This window comes from Rhinolophus ferrumequinum, chromosome 20, assembly GCF_004115265.2.
Source record: "Rhinolophus ferrumequinum isolate MPI-CBG mRhiFer1 chromosome 20, mRhiFer1_v1.p, whole genome shotgun sequence".
Classification (NCBI taxonomy): domain Eukaryota; kingdom Metazoa; phylum Chordata; class Mammalia; order Chiroptera; family Rhinolophidae; genus Rhinolophus; species Rhinolophus ferrumequinum.
In genome coordinates, this window is record NC_046303.1 from 42,760,362 (window position 1) to 42,768,067 (window position 7,706).

Sequence of the window (7,706 nt, forward strand, 5' to 3'; positions counted from 1 at the left end):
TATCATCCGTGGTTTCCAAAGGTTGCGAAGGAGGGAGGGATGAACAGAAAGAGTTCAGAGGAGCTTTAGGGCAGAGAAAGTATTCTGTATGACACTACAATGGTGGATACTTATAATTAGACATTTGTCCAAACCCGTGGATTGCACAACACCAGGAATGAAGCCCAACTTAAACTATGGACTTCAGGTGATAATGATGTGTGATTGTAGGTGCATCAGTTGTTACAACATTCCACCGTGGTACATGATATTGAAAGTGAGGGAGTTTTTGTGTGCGCTGATACAGGGGTTATATGGGAACTCTCTGTACTTTGTACTCAATTTTGTTATAAACCTACACTGCTCTAAAACACAAATTTATTTGTTGTTCTTTTAACAGGTATTCACAGATCAAAAGGTGACTTATTTCCAAAAGGTAGTTGTAGTAACAACTGTTTTATATTTTGATTTAGTTGTTTTTTAGACTCCCCCCCCAAAAGGATGGGGAAAATACAATTATATAAGTGCTACAAGGATTTATGGTATATTAAAATTAACCTAGGCTCTTTGTAACTACTTATGAGAGAATTCAAAGTTGGGCACAATATTTGTGTAGTTTTAAGTATTTATTTATTTGGGTTTTTATGTTTAACACTAATAGATTCACTGGTATGCTGGAGAAAACTCTGGCTCAAGGGACCCCACTGTTAGGTCTCTTCCTAATTTTGCATTGAATGATGTCTTGTTGGTAGCTTGAAATCAGCCATGACAGGAGTATTTTCAAAGTATTTACACTATGGAATTTGGTAAACTCTATAAATCTGAGGGGGTTTTGGGGGGACAATGGGAGGTAGAGTCCGTTGTTAAATAGCATACCACTCTGTAAGTTCTTTGAAGTGTCAAAACGACCAGATCTTCTTTTTCTCATTTCATACCAAGTGTGTGGCACAGGGCCTACCCCATAATTGGGGTTCAAAAATATAGATTAAATTAATGAAGCCATTTTGGAAATGACATACAGTGATGTTGTGATTGACTAGCACCAAAGGTAGAATTCAGTCTCCAAAGGCAGAAGTGTAGTGAGAAAATAAGGCTGAAATGAATTTGATTGAGCATCTCTCTTAGACAGTTAAAGAGAAAAAGAAAAGTATTTTAAAACGAGAATTAAAATAGGAAACTCAATGTTGTGGCATTGTACTGGAAGGGAGAGATATAAAAGAAAATTGAGAGTTTTATGTACACTAAAGAGAGTGAGCTAAACTCTTCAGTTTTAGAAAAGTTGTGGAGCAGAAAATCCAAAAGGCAGGAAATTGATGAGTAAGTTGGGATGTGGAAATGGAGGCAGAAGAGTGTGGGAGTGAGAAAGAGCAGTATTCCCTTGAGGGGACCTGACAGGGTTTCAGTGTTTCATCCACTGCTTCGGGTAAGGTGCTCTGTTTCCCTGTGCAAAGTGCTAGCTTCTCTGAGCACTATGTGCCTAACGTTAGGTTAAACAAGAATGACGAACTACAAGGTCATTTCTAGCTTGAAAGTGAAATGATTTGTGGCTCTTTGGAAAAAAATAAAGGGAGAGAAAGAGAAAAGTGAGACAGTAGCAATGATTGTTTTCTTGAGTATAAGAAAAAAATCCTGACCATATTGGTAGACAGAAAAAGACCCAAGGTAGAGAAAAGGATGATTGATTGTTTAAATAGGGGATGATACTTATAGACTGGAATGGACAAAGGAATACAAGTAGGGGAGCTAGGGTTACATGAGAATAAAAACAGTGTCATCGTTGCTCAAGGAATAATAACAATAGCTAACATTATTAAGGATAATACAGGTGCTATTCTCAATGCTTTGCATATAATACATGTTTTAATTCTCACGATAATCTAAAACATAGGAAGTTTTTATTCTTATTTTGTAAGTAAGGAACTGGAAGGTTCCTTGCCCAGGAGCATGCCATGGAGATAGGATTTTAACCCAAAATTCTGACTCCAGATTTGTATGCTGGTAGGCAGAAAGAAGCCTGTAACTGGAGACTTGTTTGATCACTTACCAGACCAGTAACTTAGCCAAGTCACTCACTATTTTGCACTTCTGTTTCCTTATTCATCAAATAGTCACATTGTTTTCATCAAATAGTCATACTGTTTTCTTTCTCATCTAGCTTCTAGGGCTATTTCAAAGCTTACTTGAAATATACTTTATAAAAGGCAAATTGTGATAGATGTATAATGTATTTTTATTAAAAAATGGACAAAGAGAGATAAAAGCTTTTAGTTTATTTGATAAAAATTTAGTGACTTAATCTTGAATACCCTTGATTAAGTACACTAATTAGACAGGGTCATATTTGAAAAGTAAGAAACAGATAGTATTGGAAATTTAAGGGGCATGGAAAAGATTTGGACAAGTTAATACTGTATTATCCCCAATAGTACTACTATTTTTATTCTATTTGATAATGGGAAATTTGCCAGACCATAGTGAAGGAAATTCCAGATTATGATTTAGCAGATTCTCTTATGTTGGGTTCAGTGCCATTTTGCTTTCTTCATAGTCTGTCAACATTCATACCATCTTATATTAGTGCAGCCTGTCAGATATACAATTGCACTCACTAAGGAAACCAAGATTTCTCACGAGATTCTGAACACAAGAATGACAACTTTGGACACACATACCCACACAAGAGCTTTTCTTTCGGAGTTTTCTCTTTTTCTTCTCTGGCTAAAACAAGCAAACGCAGAAATAAAGACTGAGGGATTTGGAGTTTTCTTTTCATTATTTATTTGAACCTGAATGAGACTGCTTCTATTTTCAATGCTGTTGTTTTTTTTAACACAAACAGCTTTATTTTTATTTTTACAATGCAGCAAATTTTAACATCATGATGAAAACATGGGTGGGAACTATTATCATTACTCTTTTTGTTACTTTGGCTCAAAGAAACTGTGTGGGGGAAAAAAGACAAAGGGAAAACTGTATCTATGCCCACCCACAACTGGAAAGCCCTCCTAAGTGAAAGTAATTAAAGTCCAATCTCTCGCTTGAGGCTGTGTGTGCAGAAACCCCAGAGATAACATAAAAATGGCGTTCCGGGCATCCTCCGAGACAGATGCTGTTCAATCAGATTCCAAGAACTCAAGAACATGTTTTTTTGTTTGTTTTGTTTTGGTATTTTTTTTTATGAGAGAGAAAGCCAAAATACAACTTTCCTGTAAGAACTACAAATGCCATATGGGAAATTGATCCCATAAAACTAAGCAGAAAAACATAATAAAGGAATAACATTTGAATCCTACTGTGCCAATGAAGTGGTACAGTCCCAACTTTTATCCTACTTTTCAAAAATATATGAGTGTAGTAAAGGGGAAGATTTGACTAATAAGTCAAGTAGCATTTCTTGCTCTCTTAGCAAACCTTATTCAGAGTACTACCTTGTTGTTATTTGCAAAAAAATAAACCAGTTTTTAGAGATAGAGAGAGAGACAGAGAGAGGTCATTACTTTCATTGGTTTCCTGTATTATATGGTATCTTTGGTTAGTGTTTGTGTTTCCTTTCCAGTAAAGCTGTAAGATGGTAGCAAATTAACTGTAACTCGTAAGGAATCTCTGACATAAAGAAAATAAAGAAGTCGCTGTATTTGGGGAATTATTTCTTATTGTATTTGTTTATAATTAGTAAGGCAGAGTAGAGTTCATGGTGAGATTATAAACTACAGTTAACATAAACTCCATCCTTATATAAAATGATGTTTTTTACATAGTTTTTACTATTATTTCCAAATGAAACAGGAAATAAAATCAGCCTTATGCTTTACTTGTGTTTTGTAATATTTAATTTTTTTCTCTAGTCAATATAAGCATACTAAATTTTATTGTCTAAGTGATAATTTTATCACTTCCTAGAATGTTACTTCTATTTGTGTTTTGTGATTTTTTTTTTCCCCTTGTGCTCTTATCTTTTCACAGGGGCTTTTGTTTAGAATGGAAAGTCTGTTGACTGGCTTGTAAAATATTCCTCTATAAGAGTTTGCCTTTATTTCTGCTCTGCACTCCATGACTATCATGAGTTCTGGATCAAACTTTATATTAAACTTTTCTTCAGGATTCTGACAGTGTGAAAATAGGGTGAATTTGAACACCACACCAGAACAAACACAGGGTTGTGTTTTTATTTATTCCAAGGAACTTTTTTTCCTCTCCCAGAGGTCTGGGGAGAGATAAGCTTTCTTGCTATGGACAGAATGTATGCATATTACTTCCAATGAAACCACCAGCTTTCATGATTACAGACTTGTCAGTTTAACTCCTTGCCTCATACAATCTCAAGGCCTATTTCCCTATCATCCCTGTGCAGACGTGAATGCCAAGCTTCTTAGTGTTCGATCCCTGTGCAAATCTGATGATCTTCCAGAGCCTGGGCAAAAATAAGTTTGCACCCTTATTGCTCTGCCTTTCAGTTTCCTCTCCATTGGTAGCATCAACAGATTTTCCTTTGTTTCCTGTAAATTCAACTCAGGAAGCTCAAATGCAGCATTTCTGGCAATTTGTAGTAGATGTTCCTATCATTTTTCTGGAAATCTGAAAGTCTTTTTTCATTTATTTTGTAAAATTGACATCAGGTGAACAAACTTGGATACTTTTGTAATCCTTTTTTTTTTTTTAAGTATTATCATTGTTCTTTCATGACCTGCTTTTAATAGTTATTTTTAATAATATAATTAGTACTTCAAACCTATCACATAAAATAATATCCAGGATTTTTAAGGATAAGTTAGAACAGTGGGTAAACGACAATATCCAGTCAAAATAAATGAGTCACGGTAGTGCCCAGCCGTATGCATGGATCTTAGCAATATGCTAGTGAGTGTTAATAAGTTCCAAAAGAATACAAACATCATATGCCCACTTTCAAAAGTTAAAAAAGAAAACAATGCAAGATGTTGTTGAGTACTAGCTTCAGGATGAAGATCATCTCTGGTGATATCTGGAAGGCAAGTATAAGAATAGAATGGTGGGAGTAGGGAACACTGCATGGTTAGATGTATGTTATTGTTAAATTTCTTTATTTCAACTCAGAACAATATTATGCAGAGTTCTGATATTATGTAGAGTTCTGATACTGCCACATTCTGTTCCACCCTCTGATTGTGGAATTTCTTTTTTATTTGCATTCCCAAGCCATTCTGGAATGTCTACCTTTGTGGGATTGCAAACAAAAGTGTCTACTGTAAAGTAGGGAGGTACTCAGGTCCTTTTTATAGCCTCTTTATGGCAGAAATGACTGGCAATGATGAGATCTATTCATAGGTATTTCTTTTGAGGAAGATTCACTGAGTTGGGCAGACATTTCACAGTACTATGGAAAGAGAAACTGGAACAGTTTTTGGACAAAGATGTTGCACAGAAACTTGGTAAACAAGGCATAAACCATTTGTGGCAATAATGTGAAATTAGTGTTTTGAGAAAGGTGGAGAAATATCTTAATGTGATTTTATAGAAAAAAAACAATGGACAGGAAAATATTTGTTATCCCCACTTTTTTTTTTTTTTTTTCCCAGAGAGAGGAAAGAAATAATCAAATGTTCGGTGAATGTCTGGGAAATCCACAAGTGTTAAGTAAACAAACAGTACCCTGGAACTAATTGCAAATTAAGATACTCTCTAACTTTCAGAATGTTCTCCCTGCCTTCTCCTTGGTTTGGGAATTTTCAAGGATAGACTAATCATTAGGTACGTTTTCAAGTAGCCGGTTAACCTCTAGTCAAGATGGTATAGTCACCTTTCTCCCTGCGCTTCTCTGCTAAGCACAACTATAAACCCTGGAAATAACACAAGAGACAACCAAATGAGAGCTCTCAAAGGTTGTAAAAAAAAAAAAATGAACTTGTTTGGAACCCCAGGATTTGAGGAACAACATAATGGCCGGTGTTTCATGTTTCCCAACCCAACAGAAGGTGACTCAGCTCTCTCATTTCTCAACTCCCAAACTAACAACAGAAGGCAGCTTGGGTAGGCTCATTGTGCCTCTGGATGGAATGAGCATCTCTCTGACAACACCAATGAAGATGGACATGATCTCCGCCAACAATAAGTGGTCATTGGAAATGCCTAAGAGTTGGTTGGATCAGCAAATGCTCATTCATTAGGCCGTTTTCCTCTGTGTGATCTTTGGTTTTGACTCATAGGTGAATGATCTCTCCTTCATTCTGAAGGAACCCTGGAGTAAAAACTAAGGATGCTTTCTTCCAAAAAAAATTTACTTTTTGCTTTTGCTTTGAGAAAATACTCACTACGCATTAAAAGTCACTATAATCTTCACTCAGCCTGTCTTAATACAAATATCTTAGGCTCGTCTCTCACATCTTTAAGTCTGCATCTCAGGATCTCAGTACTGATATGATCACTGCTCAGCTTTTAGCACTTATTTAAAAATCCAAATTCCAACCTCTCTCTCTCTCTCTCTCTCTCTCTCTCTCTCTCTCTCTCTCTCTTTCTTTCTCTCTCTCTCTCTCTCTATCTCCCTCTTGCCCATAAAATATTAATTCTGTTGAGACCATGAATGCTTTAATCATCATATTTTATCTAGAATCTATTTATTTGTAGCAACATACCTGTAGAGCAACTAGTCTGATTATCGCACAAAGCAAAATTCTCACTGGACTTTTTGATTACTTAAACTCAATTAATATATATTAGTGATTCTACCAGAGCTCGATGACTGAGAATTACTGGTGTACATAGCCAATGCATTGAAGAATATTTTAGGGTAAAAAACATGCACTATGATTAAACATTTTTTTTTAATGTTAATGAAAATATTATTAATTTAAAATTATAGAAAAGGAAGAAATAAGATTGAGATAAAATTGTGTGTTAGTAATAGTTGTTCAAGGTGTGAATAACAACTTCTTTTGTGTTATAGGTGCTTAATTACACATTTTAAAGAATTATCTACAACTGTCCTTAACTTTAACTGGATGTGCATCATCATTTTTCCCTGAATTTCCACTTGAGATTTTTTTTAAAGGTTATTTTAAAATATATCGATATTCAACTTGAAGAGCTATTTCAACGCATGTTCCAGATGATTCTTTTTAATAGCTACCTAAATATTTTGCCACATAGACAAAATAAAAACAAAAATTAGTCTCTATTAAATTTAGGAAGAATTAGAAGCCAAATTCAAATGCATACTTTTATGGGGACAACAAATCATTCATTTTAGAACTAAATTGAAACTTCATTTATTCTAAATGAAAGGTGTCATATGAATAGTAGTACTGCTGATATAGCTCTTCTTGAATTAAATTATTAATGTCCAACATATAATGTGTTATGTGAACCACTATAATAGCACTAGAAAAAAATAAAGCCATAAAGCATGCACCAAATATAGTTTATATTGAAAATTGCATCACTTTCTAAAAGAGAAATGCAAAGTACAGATAAACAGTAAGTGAGAGAAAATCCTAAACCTAAAATCTAATTGAGGAAGTGAGATACCTTAGCAATTTGTAATGTGTTTTAAATCTGGAACCCTATTGCAATGACTTAGAATATTCCATCAAATCCTCAAACATATTTTCTAGGATATGTTTAACAATTTTTATGAATCATGGTCTCTTATATCCTGCACACCACAGTCCCATGAGCAACTTGTTCAAAGTAGGCACTCTTGGAACTTAGTGCAGACCTATGAAATCAGGATCTCTGAAGATGGAAACTGAGCA